Raw genomic sequence first — 26109 nt, 5'->3', positions numbered from 1 at the left:
AGCTAGTCATGCGTAGACATTTCACTATCAGCGTGTAGTCGAGTCCAAATCTCTGTAATGCTAATCTTCTTTTGAAGGCCATGTAAGGATAGTAGGTACCACTTTACTTGAAGGAGTGTTCATAAGACTGTCATTAAACCTTTATAATCATGACATGACTGGGAACGAGAGTGTATGCATGTTTATGACTCCTAAAATTATATTATTATATAATATATTATATTATTATGCAGCTGTTATTAAGTTTCTTTTGCTTAGATTTGACATTGTAAATGCGAAGTTGAGAATGTTTGTTATGATAACATAACCAAATACATAAACAAATACATCCAACATAGGCACATTCTGAAAACGTAGCCCTATATACATTTCTGCAGGATGAGAATTGTGAGCAGGTCAGTTTGTGCTTTTGAAAACACTATTGGTTGGGAAGGCAGTGGGCGGGTCAATTGGTGCTTTTGAAAACACTTTTGGTTGGGTTTCGAGAGGGTGGTGGGCAGGTCTATTGGTGCTTTTGAAAACACTATCGGCTGAGATTAGGGAAGGTGGTGGGTAGGTCAATCTGGCCTTTTGAAAACACAGTCGGCTGGGTTAAGGGAAGTGGGTGCATAAGTCAGTTGGTGGTTTTGAAAACACTGTTGGTTGGGTTTAGGGAAGGCGGTAGGTGGGTCAATCGGTGCTTTTATAAAAAAATGTCAGTTGGGTTTTGGGTAAGGTTGGCAGATGAACTGGCGCCTTTGGAAACACTATTGGTTGGGATTTGGGAGGGTGGTGGGTGGTTCAATTGGTGCTTTAAAAAACACTATTGGTTGGAAAGGCAGTGGGTGGGCCAGTCAATCGGTGCTTTTGAAAACACGATTGGTTGGGAAGGTGGTGGGTAGGTCAGTCTGTGCTTTTGAAAACACTGTCGGTTGGGTTTAAGGCAGGGTGGTGGGCAGGTCAATTGGTGCTTTTGAAAACACTGTCAGTTGGGTTTAGAGAACAGGGTGGGCGGTTCAATTGGTGCTTTTGAAAACACTATTAGTTGAGAAGGTGGCGGGGAGGTCAATCTGTGCTTTTGAAAACACTATTGGATGGGTTTCGGGAGGCTGGTTGGCGGGTGAATCGTGCTTTGGAAAACCGTATTGGTTGGGTTTAGGAAAGGCGGTGGGTGGGTCAATCGGTGCTTTTGAAAACACTGTCAGTTGGGTTTAGGGAAGGGGGTGGGCGGTTCAATAGGTGCTTTTAAAAACACTAATATTGGAGAAGGTGGTGGGCAGGTCAATCAGTGCTTTTAAAAACACTATTTGTTGGGTTTCGGGAGGCTGGTAAGCAGGTAAATCATTGCTTTTGAAAACAGTATTTGTTGGGTTTAGGAAAGGCGGTGGGTGGGTCAATCGGTGCTTTTGAAAACACTATTGGTTGGGTTTAGGGAAGGTGCTGGGCTAGGTGGGTTAGATTTATTCGGTCGGTCAGTCGGTTGCCAGCGGCCTCTGGTGGTTTTACGTGAGCACACCAGGTACGAATGTCACTTGCGAGAGAGATTTGAGTTCTAAAAAAGCATACACAGCAGCCTCTAGTAGATTCGCTAAAACAAAAACTGCAAAAAATCATACCTCCTGGGATGTATTCGGCACTCTCCAGAAATATATATAGGGGTACGTTTTCAGAATGAGCCTGAGTTGAATGCAACTTAACCTGTTTTTGTTTTCCTTAGGATAACTTGACAACAAAACCTGTCATAAATCTGTCATAAACATGATTGTCGGGAATTTTTGAACAGCGTCATTAATATTTTTAACCTCAAGTACAAGCTGAATTTTCCATTTAAATGTCATTAAATATTAATGATGCTCCGAATGTTAGGAATAACACTTTTAATAAAGCATTCATTCATTCCTTCATTTTCTTTTCGGCTTTGTCCCTTTATTAATCTTGGTTCACCACAGCGGAATGAACCGCCAACTTACCTAGCATATGTTTTACGCATCGGATGCCTTTTCAGCTGCAACCCATTACTGGGAAACATTCAAACACACTCATTCACACTCATACACTTGGGACACTTTAGCCTACCTAATTCACCTATACCACATGTTTTTGGCCTTGTGGGGGAAACCGGAGAACCTGGCGGAAACCCACGCGAACACGGGGAGAACATGTAAACTCCACACAGAAACGCCAACTGACCCAGTCAGCTTGAACCAGCGACCTCCTTGCTGTGAGGTGAACATGCTACCCACTGCGCCACTGCAGCCCTTAATGAAACATTTTAATGACAAACACAGTTTGTTCCTCTGAAAACGTGATCAGAAAAATATTCATGACACAATTCTAATAGACTCATGACAATCATGTGAAGGCTTTTAAGACTGCATTTTTTTTTTTTTTGCATCTCTGATATTATTATTTGTCAGTGACCCATAAATATATTTTTTTCATACTAATTTAAATACACTTCAGGTGCTGCCAGTTTTCTATGCTAAACTCAGCAGTCCAGTCGTGGGAGTGAAATGTCTCATTGAATCCCTACATGATTCCTGACTCATGTTTGGACTCAACCTGTTATTTAGCCATGAATGCATTTATATCAGATCTGTTGGGTCCCAATTTTAACATCCACCGTTGAGCTGAGTTGCCATTAGCTGGATTTTGCCCTCAAAGTCAGCATACAATCAAAACTGCACTGTTTACTTTCTTAAAATACACATCAGGCCGAATTCATTAGTGCATGTAATTCCAAAAAAAAAAAAAAAAAAAAAGCCAGTGGTCTAATTATAATTACATGTTTTTTATGACCCATAATGCATCCTTTCCACGAACTTGCCAGCTAATGACAGTTAATGTTAATCTAATAGCACATAATGATAGATATAAACTGCATTATCATCGAGGAGCTATTAAAGGTGAATATGTCCTTCAGCCTTCATAGTTTGATCCCCTGTAAAATGTTTGCCGGTAATCTTGCTGTAGGAACTATTGCAAGATACCAAATACAGTATAGGGGTGGATTGCTAAACCATACAGATTTATTACAAAACGTAACCATCACATTATCATAAAAGTTGGAGGGGGTTTTATACCATTTGCACAGAAGAGGATGTGTTCTGTTTTGACCTGTACACTTTATAGATACAGAGTTCATTATCATGTGTCCATCCAAAGATGTGAATTTGACTTATGTGCAAAACTGGAATATCACATAAAACTTTTTGTGATCATCCTGTGAGGTAAAATTGAATCTCCTGCAGTTGGAGAAGCCACTCTGGGTCTTTTTTTATATAATAAACTCTTTGTTCCTCAGAACATGTAGACAAAATGTATTGAATACGGTGGCTTTTGGTGGGCCAAGACGGTCATTATATAGGAGCACAGATGCTCAACTACTTTGATGATGGACTTATTACCAAAACAACATCCTCTAATTGTGGTCCTCAACCTTTTCATCACCACAGACTGGTCAATGTTTGACTGTTTTACCGCAGTCTGGGGTGGCGTGGGTGTATGTAGTTTGGTAGACAACCATCAACCGTTTTCTCAGGATGACAAGCTGACAAAACTTTGTATATACCTTAATTAAATATACAAATTGCTACTATTGGCTATTATATACCTTAATTAAATATACTAATTAAATTGCCACTATACCTTAATTAAATTTAGCATGCCAGAGGTTTTTCAAAGAGCAAAAATCCAAACAAGGCATTTGCACCCACAGAACTGCCGCTCTCTGGATATTTTCTTTTTTTTTAACCATTCTCTGTTAATCCTAGAGAAGGTTTGCGTGAAAATCCCAGTTGATCAGCAGTTTCTGAAATACTCAGACCAGCCTGTCTGGCACCAAAAATCATGCCATGTTCAAAGTCACTTAAATCACCTTTCTTTCCCATTCTGATACTCGGTTTGAATTGCAGCAGATCTGCTTGACCATGTCTGCATGCCTAAACGCATTGAGTTGCTGCCATGTGATTGGCTGAATAGAAATTTGCGTTAACAAGCAGTTGGACAGGTGTACCTAATAAAATGGCCGGTTAGTGTATATTCAATTCAATTCAGCTTTATTTGTATAGCGCTTTTACAATGTATATTGTGTCAAAGCAGCTACACATAAATGGTCATAGTAACTGGATCAGGGTAGTTCAGTTTTTAGTGTTTAAGTTCATTTTAGTTTAGCTCAGTTTAGTGTGGTTTAAAGTCATTACTGAGAGTCCAAACACTGAAGAGCAAATCCATCGATGTGTAGCTCTACAGATCCTGAACCATGCAAGCCAGTGGCGACAGCAGAGAGGGGGAAAAAAAGTTCACCAATAGGAGAGTGAAGAAAAAGAACCTTGAGAGAACCAGAATCTCAGTTGGGCACGACCATTTTAATTTCTCCGCTGGCCAAAAGTCTTGTGTAGAGCTGCAGTCTCAGCGGTGGAGGCTGGAAGCTGGCCTCAGTAAAGACTCGTCTGTCCCTGGAGCGTCACTAGAATCAGTCTCATGCTCTCCACTCCCCCTTGACCACCAGCGCAGCAGCAGCTCAGGATACGGCCTGGTCCCGGATATGGACACCTTGGGATTATCTCGTCGCTGGTCTTGGATCCAATCAGTGACTCCGCATAATCTGAGGACCTCGGGATGAGTATCCCCAGGTGGAAATGGAGAAAAGAAGAGAATAATTAGCGTAGCTGCTGTTCATAGTGTATATAAACAAGATGCAGAAACTTGTGTGGAAACCCGCTAAGTGATGCACTGAGTGTATGCTTTACTAAACAGATAGGTCTTTAATCTATTTTGAACTGAGAGAGTGTGTCTGAGCCTCGGATGTTATCAGGAAGGCTATTCCAGAGTGTAGGAGCCATAAAGGAAAAGGCTCGACCTCCTTTACTCGACTTTGCTATTCTAGTTACTACCAAAAGCCCTGAGTTTTGAGATCTTAAAGAGCGAGCTGGATTGTAGCGAGACAAAAGGTTGGTTAGATAAACAGGAGCTGGATTATGTAGAGCTTTATAGGTGAGAAGTAATATTTTAAATTCAATACGAAACTTAACAGGCAGCCAGTGTAAGGAGGATAACATTGGGGTGATATGATCATATTTTCTAGAACTGGTAAGAACTCTGGCAGCTGCATTTTGTGCTAATATCATATTATATAGAGTTGAACCAATTTGACTGGTTCTTTATCTTATCCGCCCTACATTCCCAGAGAACCACATACATTTATATTATTAAGAAGGTGAATTATTAATATTTAATTTCCTACAGTTAATTTTGTATGATATTTCACCAAGCTGCTAAAAACAAATATTTTATGTTGTCAGTATGACAGAAGTTTACCGTATTATAATTATTTTGGGGAGTGTTTTTTCAATGGTACTTAATTACAGGGTCAATTTAGCACTGGGGGTTTCTCTCTTTATCCATAATCTGCTCCTCTCAGAGGTCTTTTGGAGCTCATTATAATCTCCGGCGTTCTCGTACATGGCGAGCTTCAGCAGATTTTCAACACCGACTGAATGCGTGTGTGTATCTGATGCAGGCAGCATGTCTCTTGCAGGATCAAACCAAGCACACTCATTAGGAACGAGATAAAGCTAATTACTATCAATGCTCTGAAGTATTTATGGAAATGAGTCACTGCAATTAGCCAGCCATACACAAACCAAGAGAATTGCAGGCTTAGTTAGGAAAGTCAATCCACATTCAAACAATCTGACAGAAAACCTATTTCAATCTCTAATTAGTCACAAAAGTGATTTTGGCACACATATGTGATTTGTCTGCATTAATCTGTGGATTCCTGCAGCAATATGTGTGCATAATTTATGAAATGCTTGTCGTTGTAAATGGGCTTTTGTTGTGCACCATTCTCTGTGAGCCGAATCCAACGCCGTGCGGATCAAATAGACCAACTTTTATTCATGTCAAACTTAAAAGGAGTGAATGAAACCGCTTTGGAACAAGTACAGGGTGAGCACATGATGACAGAATACTCATTTGTGTGTGAACCCTATCCAAAACAATATAGAAATATACCATATTTATTTTTATAATAAATGGTCATAGTCAGGCAAGTTTATATATATATATATATATATATATATATATATATATATATATATATATATATATATATATATATATATATATATATATATATATATATATATTAGGGGTGTAACGATTTATCGTTGTACGATTTATTGCGATGCAAAAATGTCACAATATGCATCGTGGCGTTATGACGATTTGATTACGATATGACGTCCGTTTTCTCTTATTAGTTGAGCTGTTTGCACGTGAGCTACGTTCCACCTGCTGTCGCACGTGAGTTCAGATTGCAGCAGCAGTAATGTTAACAGACCAAGATGAGTGGAGTTGAAATAGAGGATGGCCCATCCTCTCAAAATCAGACGTCTGGCAACATTTCGGTTGTACAGTCATTGCTTTAGACTCGTCTGCTTTTCGACACGCATACTGGGTCAAACATCTTAAGTTTTAAAGTCTTCACAGTGATTTACATACTTTGCACAGCGACAGGGATACCTCCTAATTGTGTTGAAAAAGTCACATACTGTATTTATAAGGTACAATTCACCCTAAAATATCATTTTGTCTTCATATAATGTTCCCGCCGCAAAATCAAGACGTGAGCTGACCGTGAGCTGTTACTACAGAGGGCGGACTTTGATAGACGCGCGCGTATGGCAGGCCGTTTTAGCATTTAAACCTTTGTTTTGACTGTCCATAAATATATTTAGAGATATCTCTAATTATATTTTGACTAGTCATAATTATAATTCGACTAGTCAGAATAACAATTAGAGATATCTGCAATTACAATTGTACTAGTACAGATCAAATTGATGGATCAATGGAGATATTGATCTCCATTGACTTCCATTGAAAAATATTTGCAGATATCTCTAAATGAGTTTTGACTATTAACAATTGTAGTTAGAGATGTCTCTAAATGAATTTAATTAAATATGAATTAAATACCTGGAAATGTGGATTTTTTTTTGCACACACAAAAAACGCAAGTGCCCAAGCAAAGCCTTAAGCTCTTACTGTTAAATTCAATTGAATAAAAAGCTTATTTTTTGCACCTTTACTTAAATTGTTCCTTAATTTGGTTTCTGTCATTTCAATAATTTTTTAAAGAAGTTTTTAAATTGTTTTATTTTCCGGAGACAGGCCTGTTTAATTTATTTTCTTAAAGAAGGTTCAGTTTAACAAGTTTAAACAAAAGAAATAAAAAATAGTTTACCTGGTAAAATTTGCATTTCAGTTAAATTTTCAATTTTTATTCCAAATATCGTGATACATATCGAATCGTGAACATTATACCGTGAGCTGAGTGTATCGTTACACCCCTAATATATATATATATATATATATATATATATATATATATATATATATATATATATATATATATATATATAGCACATTTCATACACAATGGTAATTCAAAGTGTTTCACATAAACAAGAATAAAAGAAACAAGTATAAACAAATAAAAACAACAAAGAATAAAAATGATTAAAAACAGATTAAAATGTGTTAAACAGGTTTTAAAAGAATGAAAGACACAATAGTGTGATCTGTCGGACATAGCACATTGCTTATTCAGTAGAGGCACAGCTAAACAGATGTGTTTTCAGTCTTGAATGTACCTAGTGTTAGAGCACTTCTGATCATTTCTGAAAGCTGATTGCAGCAGTAGGGGACATAATAGCTGAAGGCGGATTCACCCTGCTTTGACTGAACTCTTGTTATTTCTAATTTATTTGATCCTAATGATCTGACTGATCTGTTAGGTTTGTATTCAGTGAGCATATCTGTGATGTATTTAGGTCCTAGGCCATTTAGTGATTAATAGACAAGTGATAACACTTTAAACTCTATTCTGAACGGAACTGGGAGCCATTGTAAAGACCTGAGGACAGGTGTGATGTGCTCTGATTTTCTGGTTCTTGTGAGAATCCTGGCTGCAGTGTTCTGGATGAGCTGCAACTGTCTTTTTAGTAAGGCCAGTGAGGATTCCATCACAGTAATCCACCCTGCTGGTGATAAAAGCATGAACAAGTTTCTGTACGTCTTCACTGGAAACAAAGCATCTGATTCTTGCAATGTTTTTGAGATGATAGTATGCTGATTTAGTTAATGCTTTGACATGACTACTGAAACTAGTCATGTCAATGGTGGCATGATATATTCAACACAGGCTCATTATAAATACAGCTTATATATTTTTTTAAACTACGAAAATACAATACAGGCTCATTGTGGATATGTACCCAGGTCTACATTTCTGGGAAACCACATATATATATCTGGGGCTATGCCTTGCTGTATTTTGTCTGTAAAATAAACGCTATGGGGCAGCCGTCAATTTCTAATTGCGATACCACTGACTGCTTACATCAATATTGACAGCTTTTCGGGTGTTACCAGATTTGGGATGCAGAGCAGAGTTGACCGCGATGACTGGGTTTGAGTCCGATGAAGAACGGTTTCAGAAGCCACGTAAAACAAAAGCAAAAAATAAATTAATAACAGGCTGAAAACGTGGTAAAATCTGAAAAGTTTCTAGATAAAGTTAACAAAAGGGGCAGCATGGTGCCACTAACCTTTGTTCCATTTTTACACTAATGATATTTACAAAGACATATTATTTACTAATAAAGAATTTGTTTGTGTAGTTCTTTGCATACCACCACATAAACAACTTGTAATTTATTTATTTTTTGCCTCAACTATCTCCATATGGATGACTTTTCACACTTTCTACGGTGTTATACTTGTGAGCGCTTGGCTTTAGTGAAGCACAGTTACACAAAATAAATAAAAACTATGGAAAATCGAGGTAAACCTAGATGTTTGCAGTGCATTTTCTTTTACGTTTGCTTTTGAAAACACTATCGGTTGGGTTTAGAGAAGGGGGTGGGTGGGTCAGTCTGATTGGCTGAATTGTATATTGCGCCCTCTGGTGGATTCATGCTTAAAGAGGATGTGTAAATGGCACGTACGAGAGAAATTTGAGATAGTCAAAGAGTGTACACAGCATTCTCTAATGCATATGCAAAAACAAAAACTGCAAGCAGACATAGCTCTGGGTATGTATTTTGTTCGGGAAATGTTATGAACATGGACATATTGTTGACAAATCTAGAATTGTTTTGTGTAGTTCTTTGCATAACACCAAGCACATATCACCAAACAATTTAAAGGAGTCTATGATTTTTAAATGAATATGTTTGCTTCAGCTATCTATCTCCATAAGAACAACTTTCCTGTTGTGGTCAGTTTGCTCAGCAGCTCACTTTGTATGGTTGAGTTGTGCGCTTGGATTCGGTCAAGCACAGATACACAAAAGAGATAAAAACAATCTAAAAGCAAGGTAAAGCTACATGGTTGCTGTAGTATGGCATAATAATGTTGTCCAGTAGGGGGCGATGTGTCACTTGATGGTGTGTGCAAGGACACGAAGGGGCTGAGAAGAAGCCCAACAGGTGTGTTAACAGTTTGCTGTGTATTGTCTTGGTGGTGTCCCAATAAATGACCAGCATGAACGTTTGGCTCTGAGTTCCCTTTATTAAATCAAGATACAACATATGGCGACAAGGATTAACAGTGAAACAGTGATGAAGACAAAGACAAGTTGGTGATTCAAAGAAGCAAATTAGAAACTGGACGCTAAAGCGCTCAGCTTATTGAACAAACTGCTAGCACCTGGAAAGAGTGAAATGGCTGGAATGGTTGACGCGTGACACCATTTGATAGTAAGTCACAATTATGGGAAGAATATTGTGAGAAATTGAATCATTTCTTTGTGGCAAATGATGTTAAAAACACAGAAGAAACAAGCAATATTGTTGAGTTGTGTTGGGGCACCGACGTACACATTGATGAGAAATTTGCTGAGTCCATAAAAACCAGGTGCAAAGAATTTTGATGGATTGGTGAATTTATAGAAAAACCACTTTAATCCAAAGCCAAGTGAAATAGTTCAGAGGTGGAAGTTTAACTCGTAACAGACGCCCTGAAGAAAGCATAGTAGAGTATGTGGCTGAATTAAGAAAACTTGCACAAGATTTTGATTTTGGAGACATACTCACAGTGAGAGACAGATTAGTGTGTGGTGTTAATGATGACAACATACAACGAGGATTACTGGCTGAAGATGGATTAACTTTTGAAACTGCACTAAGAAAAAGTTCAAGCTTTTGAAGCAGCAAATAATGAGATGGCAGATTTGCACAGAGATAAAGAGAGTGCTACTGTTTTTAAAGTGGACACTGATGAAAGAAATTATACAAAGGTTGCTGGAATGTGTTATCGATGTGGGGGAGTTATCCATTCACCAAAAGACTGTAAGTTTGCAAAAGACTGCAATTTCTTTTATGCTTGCTTCTTAAAACACTATTGGTTGGGATTAGAGAAGAGTTTAGGTCAGTGGTTCATTTGGACAACAAACCCTGCCTTCTGTTGCACTTGTGGATCTGAAACCTACAACAAAACATACCCTAAGTAAAGCTAAGTTGTTTATATACAGTTGAAGTCAGAACTATTAGCCCCTCTTTGATTTTTCTTTTTTTTTTTTTATTAATATTTCCGAAATGTTTACCAGAAAAAGGACATTTTCAAAGGATGTCTAAAAATGTTTTTTTTCTTCTGGAGAAAGTGTTATTTGTTTTATTTCGGCTAGAATAAAAGCAGTTTTACATTTTTTAAATGTAAAAATGCCCTAACCTGCTTAGTTAACTTAATTAACCTAGTTAAGCCTTTAAATGTCTCCTTAAGCTGTATAGAAGTGTCTTAAAAATATCTAGTCAAATATTAATTAGTCATCATGGCAAAGATAAAATAATCCAGTTATTAGAAATGAGTTATTAAAACTATTATGTTTAGAAATGTGTTGAACAAATCTTCTCTCCGTTAAACAGAAATTGGGGAAAAAATAAACAGGGGGGCTGATAATTTAGAGGGTTCAAAGATTAAAAAAACTTTATGAAAGTGCCCATCTTGTAATATATGACATATTTTATATGTGAACTTGTCCGTCATATGTGATTTGCATATATTGCAATTTATTAGACTTCTATAAGGCCAGCCATTGAGGTGTACAGTATAAATCACTATCTGTCAAGGTTTTGCATAAAAGTCTTGTTCAATGGTCTATCAAAGAAAAAGTCACCTACATCTTGGATGGCCTGAGGGTGAGTACATTATCAGCAATTTACATTTCCTTTTATGCCTTTAAATCCTGATGGGTAAATCATGTACTTCAGAAGTTACATGCATTTTGAGAGTGTATTTTTCCCTACATTTTAGAAATGTGTTTTGTGGTAGGATTGTGGCTAACAATAATAAATTGCTGCAAACAATCAAAATACACACAACCACTAAAGCCAGATGACTGTGGATTATAAACACTCTTTGTGGCAAACAGAATGAACCAATCAGGCTGGAGTTTCCCGAGTAGGTGAACTGGAAACGCACTACTTTGACATTACGCTCCTCTTTTTAATGCCATCTGTTCAGGTTTGTAGTTAGCTTGAGTGCTAAAACTCACAATGGACCTAATCCAACAACTCCTATCATTTGGACATTATTTACTGATAAGCATCTGTAGCAGATGATGTTTTCTTTTTCCCATTTAAAGAGGACCTATTATGCCCCTTTTTACAATATTTAAAATAAGTCTCTGATGTCCCTTAAGTGTGTATGTGAAGTTTCAGATCAAAATATCACATAATGTTTTATAACTCTTTAAATCTGGCCTATTTAGGCTTTGGTCCAGATTGTGCTGTTTTGGTGACTGTCGCTTCAAATTCAATGAGATTGTGCTCTTTTTCAATAGAGGGCGGAGCATAGAGGCAGATTTAAAAATTTTAATGGCGGACAGCTTCACATTCAGGGCTGTTTATGCTAACGAGGGAGAAATTGTCACTTGGGGGTGGGGCTTTCCCCTCTGATGACACGTACAAAGGCAGAATGTCAGTCAAAGTCTTTCTGCAGGCTGTTTTTATCAAGTGTGATTATAAAAATTTAATTAATACATGTTTACCATTAGAAACAGGCTATATTCACACACTTTTACCACACAATGTTTAAAGGTGCCATATACTGCATTGATTTAATAAGTTAAGTATTTCTCTGAAATCTACATAGCAGGTTTATAGCTTCGGTAGGTACCAGAAACGGTTTTATAAGCTGGGTATAAAATACCCATAGAATCAGAAGGTCCATGATTGACCATATATGGTTCGTTTTGAGAATATTATTGAGCTCCGCTCTGACGTGCCACTCTTACAGACACACAGAGCATGATGTATGCTGAACACGGACAAATATAAACCCAATCAGAGTCACGTTAACCTATTTTGGTCACCAGATCTGTTGTGGATAAAGGCTAAGTTATCATCTATTAAAATGAATTTGACATGACTCAGCAGCCTACATGTGTTTGTTAAAACATACGCTTCAAATTTCACAATAAACACGATTAATTAACAAGAGATGTAACTAAACACCTCATGTCTCTTCTGAGTGCAGCTGAATAGATATGTAATCTGTAAATCTTGCGATCTTTGCGTCCTGAGGAGAGTTTGAACATGCCTCATGCTGTGGTTGCCCAGTAACGTACATTAAACAAATTGGGGCTTGTGAAAGAAGGAAAGAAAGGAGGTGGTCGTTCTGGAGGCATCCGAAACAGATGCTCGAGCCACCTCAACTGACTTCTCTCGATATGCAGGAGCAGTGGCTCTACTCCGAGCTCCTACCAAGTGACAGAGCTCCTCACCCTGTCTATAAGGGTGCGCCCTGCCACCCTAAGAAGGAAACTCATTTCAGCCACTTGTATCCGAGATATTGTCCTTTCGGTCATGACCCAAAGCTCATGACCATAGGTGAGAATAGGAATGTAGATTGACTGGTAAATCAAGAGCTTTGCTTTTGGGCTCAGCTCTTTCTTCACCACAATGGTCTGGTACATGGACAGCATTACTACTGTCGCTGCACCGATCCGCCTGTCAATCTCACGCTCCAACTTACCCTCACTCGTGAACAAAGCCCCAAGATACTTGAACTTCTCTACTTGGGATAAGGACTTTCCTCTAACCTGGAGATGGCAAACAACTGTTGGAATATCAATCTCTATTCCATGCGTGTTTAAGAGAAAAGGTCAGGAGAGGTTTTTCTTCAATGACAAAAATATTAGTAATTTATTAGACACAAATGAATAATTCGATGACAGAGCTCTGGGTTACATTACCCCAATGCAATACAAGAATTACATTCAAGAGGTTCGCAACTAACATACATTTCCTGACTTCAGCATATATACACCACCGATCTTAACAGGTGGAGTTTTGGTGTAACGTCACTTGTCAGTCATTGTTTAGTCCTCCATTGGCCGCCCCTTCAGCATACTTCCTCTTTTTCTATGAATTCTCTGCCCAACAACAAAGTATACATCTTTCTGTGTTCTGTGTTCAGTTTTAACACCTCTCTTCAGACAGGAAGTTTCTGCAGAGCTGAATTTAATTTTGGACCCGCATCTATCTACTTCTGTAAAAATGCTAATAAGTATGCACAGCACTCACCCACAACATTAGAAGTTCAGTTAATATATGACCCTTACATGACCAATACAAATAATTGTTTGATTAAAAGAAAAGAGACAAAAAATAATAAAAAATGGTTCCTATTATTCAATACAACCTTTTTCAGGTGGAGCACCATGGCCTCAGACTGATTTATACTTCTGCGTCAAACGCCGGCGTATGCTGACGCATAGCCCTTCGCCGTGGTCGTCGGCGTCGCTGACGTGCACCTCTTAAAAAATGTACAGTAACTACACATCGCAACGACGCGTAGCGCAAGCTCTGTGATTGGTCGGCTTGGTAGCGCTGACGAGTCTGGGCGGGACCGAGAGCCGAGTGAATGGTGCGAGCCTGATGGAGTGATTGTTTACAAGTGTGGAGTCCCGTGAAGGAGCTCCGGATGGAAAGTTTTGTTTTGTGTTTACCTCATAGTTAAAGTTGTTGCATGTCCGCCGGTTCCTGCCTCAAAATGAGCGAGTTTGAGCCACTTGTACATCCCGGAAGTGTTCAGGAAAAGCAAAACAGCAACAAAGGAACTCGACACAGAGGAACATTTACACCTCACTGCTAACTAGCGTTTCGGAAGTGTTAATGCAGACCAACAGAGACAGTGCGCAAAAGTATGCACAGCTACGCGTGTTGCATGCGCCGTGGGTTACGCCGGTCACTTGACGCAGAAGTATAAACCAGGCTTTAAAGGTGCTGATTCTTATTCCATATACTGATCTTTTTTATTCCACTATGCCTTGGTATACACAGAATTGTTTTATAGGGCAACTTTAAACCCCCTCTAAAAGTGATTTTTGCATAATAGGTCCCCTTTAAGAAGCATATTTAATGCTCACATCACCTTTAATATCTTGTTGCGTCTGTGGCCCAGAATGCATTTTGCGTTTTCATCGCTCCGAATTAATTCAGTTGTTTTCATTTCTGCATCCAGTGTATCACTCCTCAATTTGATGAAGATTAAATTGAGTGTGTGAGATTATATTGAATGCCTTAAGCAAACTAATGTGCGAATTGATTTGCTGGAGAACATTGTTCTCTCTGGCTGCTGGCAGACGCTTCAGCCTTCATTTCCTCACTTTATTTTCACTAAAGACAGGAAGTCTCGCACTGCTGCTTTGTACAGCCACTGGTTTTGAGAGAGAGAGAGAGAGAGAAAGAAAAAACAGCCCCAGGATGTGTTTGTTTGATTATAAATGTAATAAACCGGTATTATTGTGAAATGTATGTTTTAATGTAATAATATAGTCATTTATCCCTGTGATGAAAAAGCAGGTATTACTCCAATAGACTGTAGATCTCCCACTGCTGGTGTGTAGGAATCCTCCACTTGTTTGCAGCTTCTTTCACACGTTCTTTTGTTTTTTCTTTCAGTTGTTTGCTGCTTTTTTGTTCCTTGTTTTGTTTGTTTAATCTCACATTTTCTTTTTACATTCCTTCACTCCTTTTTTTGCACTTTCTTTTTTTCTTGATCACTTTTTCCTCAGTTCTTTTATCTTTTGCTCATTTTTTCTCTCTCACTGCTTTTTGTTCTTTCACTCTTTCATATACTTTTCTGATACTCAATCGTAATTGTAAACGAGTCTGATTTAGTTTTTAAATTTTTAAATTTCTTTCTTTTTAAAATTTTTCTTTCTCTCTTATTTTTACTTCATTTCTTTATTTTTCCTTTTTTCTCTTTTTAATGTGTTCTCTTTCTTTCATCGCTTATTCACTCTTGTTCTCTTTCTTTCGTTCACTTCATTTGTTTTTTTACTCTTTCACCTGCTCTTTCTACTTCTCACTCTTCCTTCCTTCTTTCCTTCTTTTTATTGCTGGCTTACTCACTTTTTTGTGTTTATCGTTTTAATTAATTTCTTTCTTTTATTTTTCTCTTTCTTTTTCTTTTTCTTTTGGTTTTTCTTTTTTTTTCTTTCTTTCTTTCTTTCTTTCTTTCTTTCTTTCTTTCTTTCTTTCTTTCTTTCTTTCTTTCTGTCTTTTTTTCTGTTTTGTTCTTTTCCATTTTTACATGCTCTCATTCTCTTCTTTCTTCGTTGCTTCTCATTTTTGTTCTTTCACTCTTTCACTTGCTGTTTCTCTGTTTTCTAAGGACATTTTCTACTGGCCCGACTGGACCAGCCGTTCAGATTTTTACTTGCCCTGTCAAAATTTTCACTGGCCCCACCAAAATAAATAAATAAATAAATAAATAAATAAATAATAGCTATTTCTTAGGCACATATATATACATATGCATATATATATATATATATATATATATATATATATATATATATATATATATATATATATATATATGCATATATATATGCATATATATATATATATATATATATATATATATATATATATATATATATATATATATATATATATATATATATATATTTCACCTTTGTTGTGACAGGACAGTAGAGATTTCAGAATTTGGGAGCAGAGAGAGGGGAAGAATCAGCAAAGAATCTCTAGCCGAGTATCAAACTTGGGTCACCACGAGCACATTGGTGCTATATGTCGCCGCACAATACCATTAGGCTATAGGTGCAGACTTAGCCACATATTTTAAATAATATGTCATAAATAAAATCGTGGAATCTAGACTTTAAATATTTTTAAAATGTTAAAATATTTAGCAGTAAAATATAGCAGTATGAAAAATTTGTAGGTATTTCATTGCAAAACAAAAGGTGGCTGAATTAAAAGTGACGGAAAACTATACAAAACATCACTTCATTTTTTTGTCGTGTTGTACAGATGTAAATATCTGTTTCCACAACGGTAGAAGCAGGTGTTTTTTTTTTTTGCCTGATAATTTGATGTTGCTGTCTCTTCTCTGCACTGGTTTTTACCAGGTAGTGGAAAAAAACAATGTGCTTACAACATCCAATCAGATAAAAGGAACCAAAAAGCAATATGGTGTTTACGACTTCACAGAAAAGGTAGCATTCAAAGACTTCAAAGCACAAATTGTTTCTCGATTCTAAGACTGTATCTGCACGCAAATGACAAATAGTCGCAGGCAAATTAAAATTTTGTGACAAGGCAGCACTGGCCTGATAGGGCCTGTAACGAATCTCTCTACTGTCCCGAACATCTCTCACGCTGTACTATTTCTTATACTTACCCATTGTATGGTTTTCTTTGTTCATACGTTCATGTATTTATTTATTTGATTCTTTATTTTTGCATTAGTTCATGTACTCTTTCCCTTTTCTTTCATTTTCTCCCTTACTGACTCTCTCGTTCGTTTGTTTGCTAATTTGCCATTTCTTTGCTATTTCTTTTTTTCTTTCCTTCATTCCTTTCTTTCCGTCTGTCACGTCGTTCGCTCTTGGAGGTAAATGCTCTTCTCTCTTATCATGGCGGTGTATTGAAGCCCAAAGCGCCGGCGTGTCTCAATGAGAGGCGAATAATTCAATCAGATTGGCTGAGATCTCATTTCAGGCTGTTTGCAGGCCGCTAAGCACAGGCTTTGCTTCTGTCAGAATCCCACACAATGCCTCGGGATCGTTGACTGACAGCTCTCGCTTTCTTTCAGGTAGAGTTCATCATTACAATCCATTTTTCCTGGAAGTTCTGGCCATTTGCCGTTGTGCCTCTGTGACTTTTGCATTACCCTATTACCGGCAGTGTGTGTTTGGGTGAGTTCACCCGTGTCTACACATATGTGAAGTGTCAATGCCTTTACACTAGAGTGATTGCTGGAAACGGAGGGACATGAGGTTAAGTGCTTGACTCAAGGGCAGCTGACTTCTGGGATTCAGGGTCACTCTGGGGGCAGTGCAAAAGAGGAGGCGATCAGATCAGTGCTGGAAATAATGAATGGAAAAAGCAGAGGTCATTTATTTATGTGTTAGTTTATCTGCGTTTGCAGTATTTAGAACAGCCTGTTTAATTTGGGTTAAAGAAGCTAAATTTATTAACTAATAATAATAATGCATTTTATTTAAAGGCGCTTTTCATGACACTCAAGGTCACCGTACAGACCTTTTTCATGGCTGCGGTATGGAGGGCGCCATAATGACCAGCGTTTTCCGGTAGAATGCTAAAAACTTCCGTTTACAGTGTGTACAACTGGTAATTTGTGCTCCGAAAATGGGTTGCAATGACGTTTTTAATGGATAACAGAGTGTTTTTGTGACACACAACTTAGAAATGTGTCTGTTAAAGCCGTTATAATCTGTCACATGTGGTTCAAACGTGTCAGAAATACGAGAAAAACGTTCTCCTAGTTCACGTGTCTGCCGTCAGAAATAGTGTGTGTGTGCGTTCCCGGCCTGTCAGCTGTTAGCTCAGCGGCTCTTTAACACACACACACACACACACACACACACGCATGCACGCACACAGAGAGAGAGAGAGAGAGAGAGAGCAAACCAGAGTACTGACATGAAACTTAACAGGTATGAAAGTCGTACAATTTACAAAAATGACCAATAAAAGTCTGTTATTGATCCTCTGCTGACTGATTTGCTGTTCATTCTAATCGCGAGCCGTTTGTGTTTTATTTCGTGTGTTGTATTCACCAGGGTTTGTGTTTTTCTGTCATTTCGAAATGACACTAGCCTATATTTTCACTTTGTCACAGTTATTAAATCAGTGTGTCAGTGGCACAGTACAGGCTACGTGTGTGTGTCAAACATTTTGGTGAGTAACATTTGTTTGGGCCGGTTATATATTTGAAATGAAGAGAAAATGTTGACTTTAGCGATGACAAGGCTTCATTTAAACTGCAGAAGATGTCGTCTGACAACGAGGGGAAAATGCCTCACAGCAGCTGTTTTCCATCCTATTAGATCGCATTTCTTTAAATGATCAGTCCAGGAGATGGTGCTGATGGGCAACAGTATTAGTTCAAAGAGAATAAAAGCAGGTAAAATAGACTAAAACTATCCTTTCAAAGCTGTCCAAATCTGACTGTTTACACGCATCAGCTGCCGACCGGAAGTTCTTCGCATTCTCCTTCCGCATACACGCAAAGCATAATGGGTAATTTTGCGTTTTAAGAAAAAGGTCTATAGGACAGCTAGAAAAATCAATTCAAATAAAAACACAATAAAAGTCAACAGAATACAATACAGACTTTAAAAATGCAGTCGAGGTAAAGAGAATAAGCTGTTTTAAACAGATGTGTTTTGAGTTTGGATTTAAATTGAGAAAGAGAGTCTAAATTACGGAGATCAGGAGGAAGTGATTTTCAAAGCTGAGGAGCAGAGTGGCTGAAGGATCTGCTCCCCATGGTGACAAGGCGGACAGAGGGAGTGAGCTGAATGGAAGAAGAAGATCTGAGTGTTCGAGAAGGTGTGGCGATATGAACAAGGTCAGCAAGATATGGAGGAGCGAGATTGTGGATGGCTTTAAAAGTAAGAAGAAGTATTTTATAATTAATTCTGAAAGAGATGGGAAGCCAGGGAAGCTGTTGTAGAAATGGGTGTGATGTGACAGATAGGAGTTTTTGTGATAATACGGCCTGCAGCGTTTTGTACCAGTTGTTATTTATGAAGAGTTTTTTTTTAGGGAGGCCAAACAGAAGAGAATTACAGTAACCTAAACGGGATGTGACTAAACCTTCTACAAGAATGGCAGCTGAATGAGGTGTGAGGGAAGGGCGTAAACTATTTATATTACGGGTGACATTATTAACGTGCAGTGAATGAAAGAGTGCTGTCAAATAAGAATTTATAATATATAAGAATTAGTAGCGCTCCTGAATTATTAACCCCCTTGTATATTTTTCCCCCAATTTCTATTTAACGGAGAGAAGTTTCTAAACATATTAGTTTTAATAACTCATTTCTAATAGCTGATTTATTTTATCTTTGCCACAACTACAGTACATAATATTTGACTAGATGTTTTTCAAGATTCATTTCAATTCATGCTTATTTCTATAACGCTTTTACAATGTAGATTGTGTCAAAGCAGCTTAAGAAGAAGAAGCTTTTAGAGTTGAAGTTCAGTTTAGTTCAGTTCAGTGTGGTTTAATTTTCACTGCTGAAAGTCCAAACACTGAAGAGCAAATCCATTTATTTACAACTTCAAAAGTCCCAACCAAGCAAGCCTTTTCTTTTCTTCACATGCTCCTCGGTACTCATATCGGCTGCATAAATCCTGATCAGAGCATCCTTAATAATAAGTAGCATAAAATGGTCTTAAAATTACAATAATACTGTTCATCGTAATATATCTTGGTTCAATATATCGTAAAACAAAAAATAAATAGCATAACAAGGCTACAATCTAGACATTCAGAACACCTATATATGAGCTGATTTAGAAAATGTATAGCTGTAAAGCCCTACACTCCATTGTTGATAGCGTTTTTGCAAGAAAAATAGAGTGTATTGATGCATGGCTGATTGAATGGGTTGTAATCAGGGAGCGTGTGGATAAACGGTCCAGTCGGCCCAGGAAGGTCATGACCCAAAACTGCAATTCCCCTATTGCGTGGCGAACGTTCATGTATTTCGAGTGCACCACAAAGAATAAGATCTAAAGTGCACTGAGACCGGAATTAAAAATTGAGGCAAATCTGCCTCCCAGAGTGCTTTGCGCTACTTTGGTCTCTTTGAATGCTCTTGAATAGTGCAAACAGCTCATGACTGCTGCACGTCTCGCTGTGCTTTTAGCATGTCTGCACTGAGCTACAGACCCGTCTCTGAAATAAACAACATCCCGTGTTGGGTTTTTTGATCTCCGGATGGCTCCCTCTCTATCTGAAAACCCCTCTTTCTTTTCTTTAGTATATGCTTCATGTTTTTTGAGAGCACAGATGCGGAGAATTCACATTACTTGGTTTGACGTTTATAATATTCAGGTTTGTGTACGTACAGGAGTCGCAGCAGGAGCCCATTTATTTGAAGTCCTGGGTTTGCCAGATTCAGAAAAAATCATTCTCTATCCCTCTTCAGCGGTGGAGTTTATGACTTTTTTTTAACCTCTGTAAAATGTATTATTTAAATTTTGATGAGAATTACACTAGAGCAGACCTCTGCTAGTGCTGTTTTAGAGTTATACAGGCTGAGCCTCGTGGTGCTAGTGGAAATGTGGAAGTATCAAAGGACATTTTTGTGTTTTGGACTTATGTAAATGGGTCCTTTGGTGGGAAGACCTTTTTAGGGTTCATTTTGATGCAAAAAATTTAAAATGTCAATATTTGCATTGTTCATTTACTGTATGTTTTCTATTAACACCTATAATTTCTAAAATTGTATTGTAAACAACATTACATGACTATAATAATTTAAAATATGCCTTAAACAGCCCATATTATATATAAAAAAGGGTTATATTTCAGTTATATGGGTCTCCAACAACACTGATATGCATGCAAGGTCAAAAAACACTTTCATGGTCTTATAATATGCATTTATTTTTACCCAATTATCCCAGCGACTCCCATGTGAATCGTTCCGCGATTCATTTGTTCCCAAACCCCTCCTTAGCACGAAGCTAATCTGCACTGATTGGATCGATGACAGCCTGTTGCAATTGGTCAACATCGTTCAGCGCTAGACAAATGCCCAGTGCTAGGCAAATGCCCAGCGCGAGACAAATGCTCAGCGTGGTTTGTCAAGCCCCCAGCGGACAAGCCCGTGCGATAACCCCGTGACCGTCATAACCCTCCGCAAGGGAATGGTAAGAATGGCACTTAGCAGTGAAAATGAAACCGATAGCGTGCACATCATTTACTAAGCGTGATTTCTGTGACCGAGCTTTTCTCCTTTCTCAGCTGTAACTTATATCATTTCTATTTGCAATTATTGCTGTGGCACCTCTTGCGTGAAGTGTTATATGTTCTCAGGGCTTACCTGTACTCTGCTTTGCCCAAAGAGCCCATCCCCAGCCAGGGGGTCGTAGTGTTGTAGCGTGTAACGTGTAGCAGGCTGCCTTTGTGCCTAATAAACTGGCCTAATTTTGCACGCACCCCTGGCGTATTGTCTGCCCATTCTCAAAAGTCTCATACACCAGTCTTTACTGATCCTTCCTTTAACAAACGAATGAATCGCCCACTGTAAGCATGTAGGCTGCTGAATCAATTATTTCCCCTCACACTTCCAATAATATCCAGGTAAGCACAGCGTCTTCTTGACTTAAGACTTCGGGATCTGTTTGTCTTCACAGCTGTGTTAGTGGGCGGGGCGCAGGTTTAAATTTTCCCGGGTTTGGACCCATAACAACTATGATTCGTAGTCACGTCACGCCGAAACGGCTAAAGACTCGTTATGAAGACGATTCATTCTAACCACTATGAGTCGACTCTTTTTTTTTTTAGATTAATCAATAGTTTTAAAAACTGTCCACTTTCAGATTTAAGCCTTAGCTGGATATTTCACTTCACTTAGAGCTGTGTTACACACTACATGGAAAGTCACTTTCAAAAACCCACAATAGGGGCTCTTTAAGTTTATTTTCTATTATGCTAGCAATGGGTTGATGTTTTCTTTCAGAATTATTGGAATATAAAGTCTAAAAGAACAGCATTTATCTTAAACAGACATGGTTTGTGAAATGATTAAAGCATTTTTAAAAATATGTTATTTATATATATGTAGTATATAACAGTAGATATTTGACCTAAAAAGCTTTAATTAATAATATTTTTAAAAGATTTTTGTTATTTTTATAGGTATTGTTTTTGATTATTACAAGAGACACATACTGTTTTGTAAGTAAGAGAATTTAGAATCCTTACATTTAGAAATGGATTAGATACACTTATATATGCTAGCCATGTGGTCAAAAATAATAAAAAGGGGGTGTTACTTCTGACATGTTTCTGCAGAATTTGTATCATTTATTTTAATGCCAAAGTATGCCATAATTGTTTAAATGTTTTAACAAATATTCACAGAATTTACGCATCGATGTAGAAATGTAGCTAGATCTCACTCGCTATCCCTCACATTAGTCCCTGATTTGTCAGGGGTCACCACAGCAGAATGAACCAACAAAAACTCTGGCATACTGTAGCGTCCTGGTTAAAAGATGATTAAGTCTTTCACTTTCACAATTCATTTATTGATCACATCACATAGAAGGATTACACAGTGGTCATATATCTGGTAGGTTCTGTAATCTCTGTGTCATAATTAAAGTCCCCAAGTCTAACTTAAATCATTCAACAATATCAAACTATATGAAATTAAACAAAATAGCAAATTCAAATTGAATTGAAAATTCAAATCATAAACAATAGTTTGACACATTTTACGTTTTATTACACATACTGTATGCTTTGTATGGCGGATGCTCTTCCAGCCATAACAAGAACAATGCTGGAAATCACCCATACACTCTCTCTCAGACACACTCATTCAATATGGTCTAATTTAGTTCATTCAATTCACCAATACCGCATGTCTTTGGACTGTGGTCTTTGGACCAGGGAAACCGGAGCACCCAGGGAAAACTTAAGCAGACATGAGGAGAACCTTTTTTAGAATTTTTTTAGGGGTGGAGGGTATTGACAGTAAAGATTGGCAAAGAGAGGTAATATATTGGCAAAGGACTTTGACCTGGGAATCGAACTCGAGTCACCATGAGCACCTCAGTGTTATGTGTCAAAGCATTTAACCATCAGGCTGTTGACGCTGACACCAGTGACCTTCTTGCTGTGAGGGGACAGTGCTAACCACTGAGCCACGGTGCCACCCCTTTTAGCTAGACCTATATATTCAAATATACTTCATAAAAGGGCTACAAGATCTAACATCGAGATAATTAGTTTTTCTGCAGTATACAGTTGAAGTCAGAATTATTAGCCTCCCTGAATTATTAGCCCCCCTATTTATTTTTTCCCCAATTTCTGTTTAACGGAGAGAAGATTTGTTCAACACATTTCTAAACATAATATTTTTAATAATTCAATTCTAATAACTGATTTATTTTATATTTGCCATGATGACAGTAAATAATATTTGACTAGATATTTTTCAAGACACTTCTATACAGCTTAAAGTCACATTTAAAGGCTTAACTAGGTTAATTAGGTTAACTAGGCATTAGGTTAATTAGGCAAGTTATTGTATAACAATGGTTTATTCTGTAGACTATTGAAAAAAAAAAATAGCTTAAAGGGGCTAATAATTTAGTCCCTAAAATGGCTTTTAAAAAATGTAAAATATAGACTTTCTTCAGAAAAAAAAAATATGATCAGACATGCTGTAAAAATTTCTTTGCTCTGTTCATCATATGTTGGGAAATATTTAAAAAAGAAAAAAAAATCAAAGCGGTGGCTAATAATTGTGACTTCAGCTGTATATTGCGATAAAAACCCAATTTAGATCTCTATTTGGAAACAATTTAGACTGTTAGATTGATTCATTAATCAATTAACAATTATTCTGTATGGATGTGCATCAGTATAAAATAGAATAACAATCTACAGTACAAGTATGGATAAATATAATAAAGAAAAAGATACAAATGTGTTTTTTTTCATGTTTTCCGAAGTCTAACAGTATTCAGGTACACAGTAATTGAACATTCATTCATTCATTTTCCTTTGGCTTGGTCCCTTTATTTATTGGGGTCGCCACAGCGAAATGAACTGCCAACTTATCCAGCATATGTTTTACACTCTCACATTCACACTCGGAACATGCAAACTCCACACAAAAAATGCCATAATCTTTCTTTGAGGCTACAGTGCTAACCACTGAGCCACTAGTAATTGAATAATCATATGTAAAATAATAATGCATAGTCTTGGTTGTATAAAAAACCTAAACAATTAATCATTATTAAAGTTACAAAGGGTAAAGTTTCTTATGCTCAATCACTTTTAAAATCCTCATACAGTCGAAGGCCTTAAAAAAATGTGAATGATACATTATAACCCAGACTCATCATTGTGTATACATTATAATATCAATGCTGAAACGATATATTGTGCAGCCCTATACTTTAAAATTAGACTGTCATGACAATTTGATTATCAATTGTTAACAGGATCCTAACAATGCATCGTGAATGTTCAGAGAATGTTTCAGAATATAGTGGTAATATTATCAGAACTTTCTCTAAACATTTTGGTAAGCAATGAGTTAAGCTTTTTTTATTCTTGTTCTAAATGCAGACAAGGGGCATATTATGATGGTCATAGCCGGCCATCCCTATAAGCGAACCAAGGGATCGCTGCCACTAGGGGGCCCCCACAACTGACTAGTGGTGCAAGCCATGTTTGCTTTTGACGGTTCGTTATTCCAAGGTAACCTGCAAGACTGACCGGTCAACACAAGAACGCGAATCCGTGTATGGCCTTTGCTTTATAGCCTGCCCCATATATATATATATATATATATATATATATATATATATATATATATATATATATATATATATATATATATATATATATATATATATATATATACCTGATTTAATTGGAAAATTGGACCATGAAAATTAAACGAATCTAACGCTATTCTGCAGGCGTAGAAAAACGGAGGGGAAAAATGACTAAGAGAAGAGAAATGCACAAAATAATTTTTAGCATCACTTTTAAGTGCTAATGATGACGTTAAAGACATAATCTGGCTGCACATTTATCGAAAATAGGCAATTGCAGGTTTATAAACATTGTCTTTTTAAAGGAAATATTAGATTTTTTTCCTGGTTATACAGATCCATTTTTTATTGTTTAAAACGCATTTTACTGAAATGCAATAGTACTGAAGTGTCTTTTACTGACATATTTTGCAAACTGGTAATATTTATTTTTTTCCTGAGGCATGTTTATAAAAGTCATGTCCTAATTTAATTAATCATAATTTAATACAAGCTCTGGACCCTGCATCTCGAATATAAGGAACAGGGTAGGAGACTGAAGGGAATAATATAGTTTTTGTTTGGGTATTAACATTAACCCAGTATTTGTTTCTTCCCTTTTTCTTATTTGTTTAATAATATTTAGTAATTTGATAATAATAAAATTTTTCGCATTTATAATATTTGCTTGTTGGTTTTATTATTAGGGGTCAAATTTTTGCAATAATTTATTTATTTTTTTATTCTTTTATTTTTTTTTTAGTTTAGAATGTATATTTTTTTACTAAGTAATGCTTTTCCACTTCTGGCTAATTTTTTTTTTTTAATTTGTTAAAAAAAAAAACTCAATCTAGAATCTTTTATAGAATCTTCAGTCTGTTAGCTAAATTAATAGAATATGTTTTAAACACCGTAAAAGGATGCTAAGTAGGTTTTTAGTCATTTAGAGAGGTCATTTTCAAAGCTGCTAGTTCACAAAAACAATGCCCTTTTAAAATATCCTAATAATTCGAATTGTTATCAAGTAGAAGAAATCAGACTTTACTTTTCGGTTTCATTGATTGTATTTAATAAGCAATATAATCATTGTGGGCCAGTTTGCAATGGCAATACTAAACTATTTAGAGCAAGGTAGGGCCCCAAAATGATTCTGCTCAGCGCCCCCAAATGTACAGGGCCGACCCTGATGGTGGTATGTATTGAGGAGAGGTTTATAATGTTTGAATTCTGTGTGGTCACTTCCCTCTTTTCCGTCCAT

At 37.1% G+C, this 26109-nt stretch overlaps 1 protein-coding gene across 4 annotated transcripts in view; it reads left to right on the top strand.

Moving 5' to 3' along the window:
- LOC100330501 (RALY RNA binding protein like) overlaps window positions 1-26109 on the top strand; it is a 490398-nt gene that overhangs the window by 238270 nt on the left and 226019 nt on the right. Inside the window, exon 1 of one of the 4 annotated variants that reach the window (XM_073940984.1) lies at window positions 9495-9749. The exons of the other annotated variants lie outside the window; for them this stretch is intronic. The gene's annotated coding sequence lies outside the window, so the exon portion shown is untranslated. Of the gene's footprint in view, window positions 1-9494; window positions 9750-26109 lie in introns of those variants that run through there. 4 annotated transcript variants of the gene reach the window in all.

Source organism: Danio rerio, chromosome 24, assembly GCF_049306965.1.
Source record: "Danio rerio strain Tuebingen ecotype United States chromosome 24, GRCz12tu, whole genome shotgun sequence".
Taxonomy (NCBI): domain Eukaryota; kingdom Metazoa; phylum Chordata; class Actinopteri; order Cypriniformes; family Danionidae; genus Danio; species Danio rerio.
The sequence above is the reverse complement of the archived record's forward strand: the minus strand, read 5'-3'. Positions and strand labels throughout refer to the sequence as shown.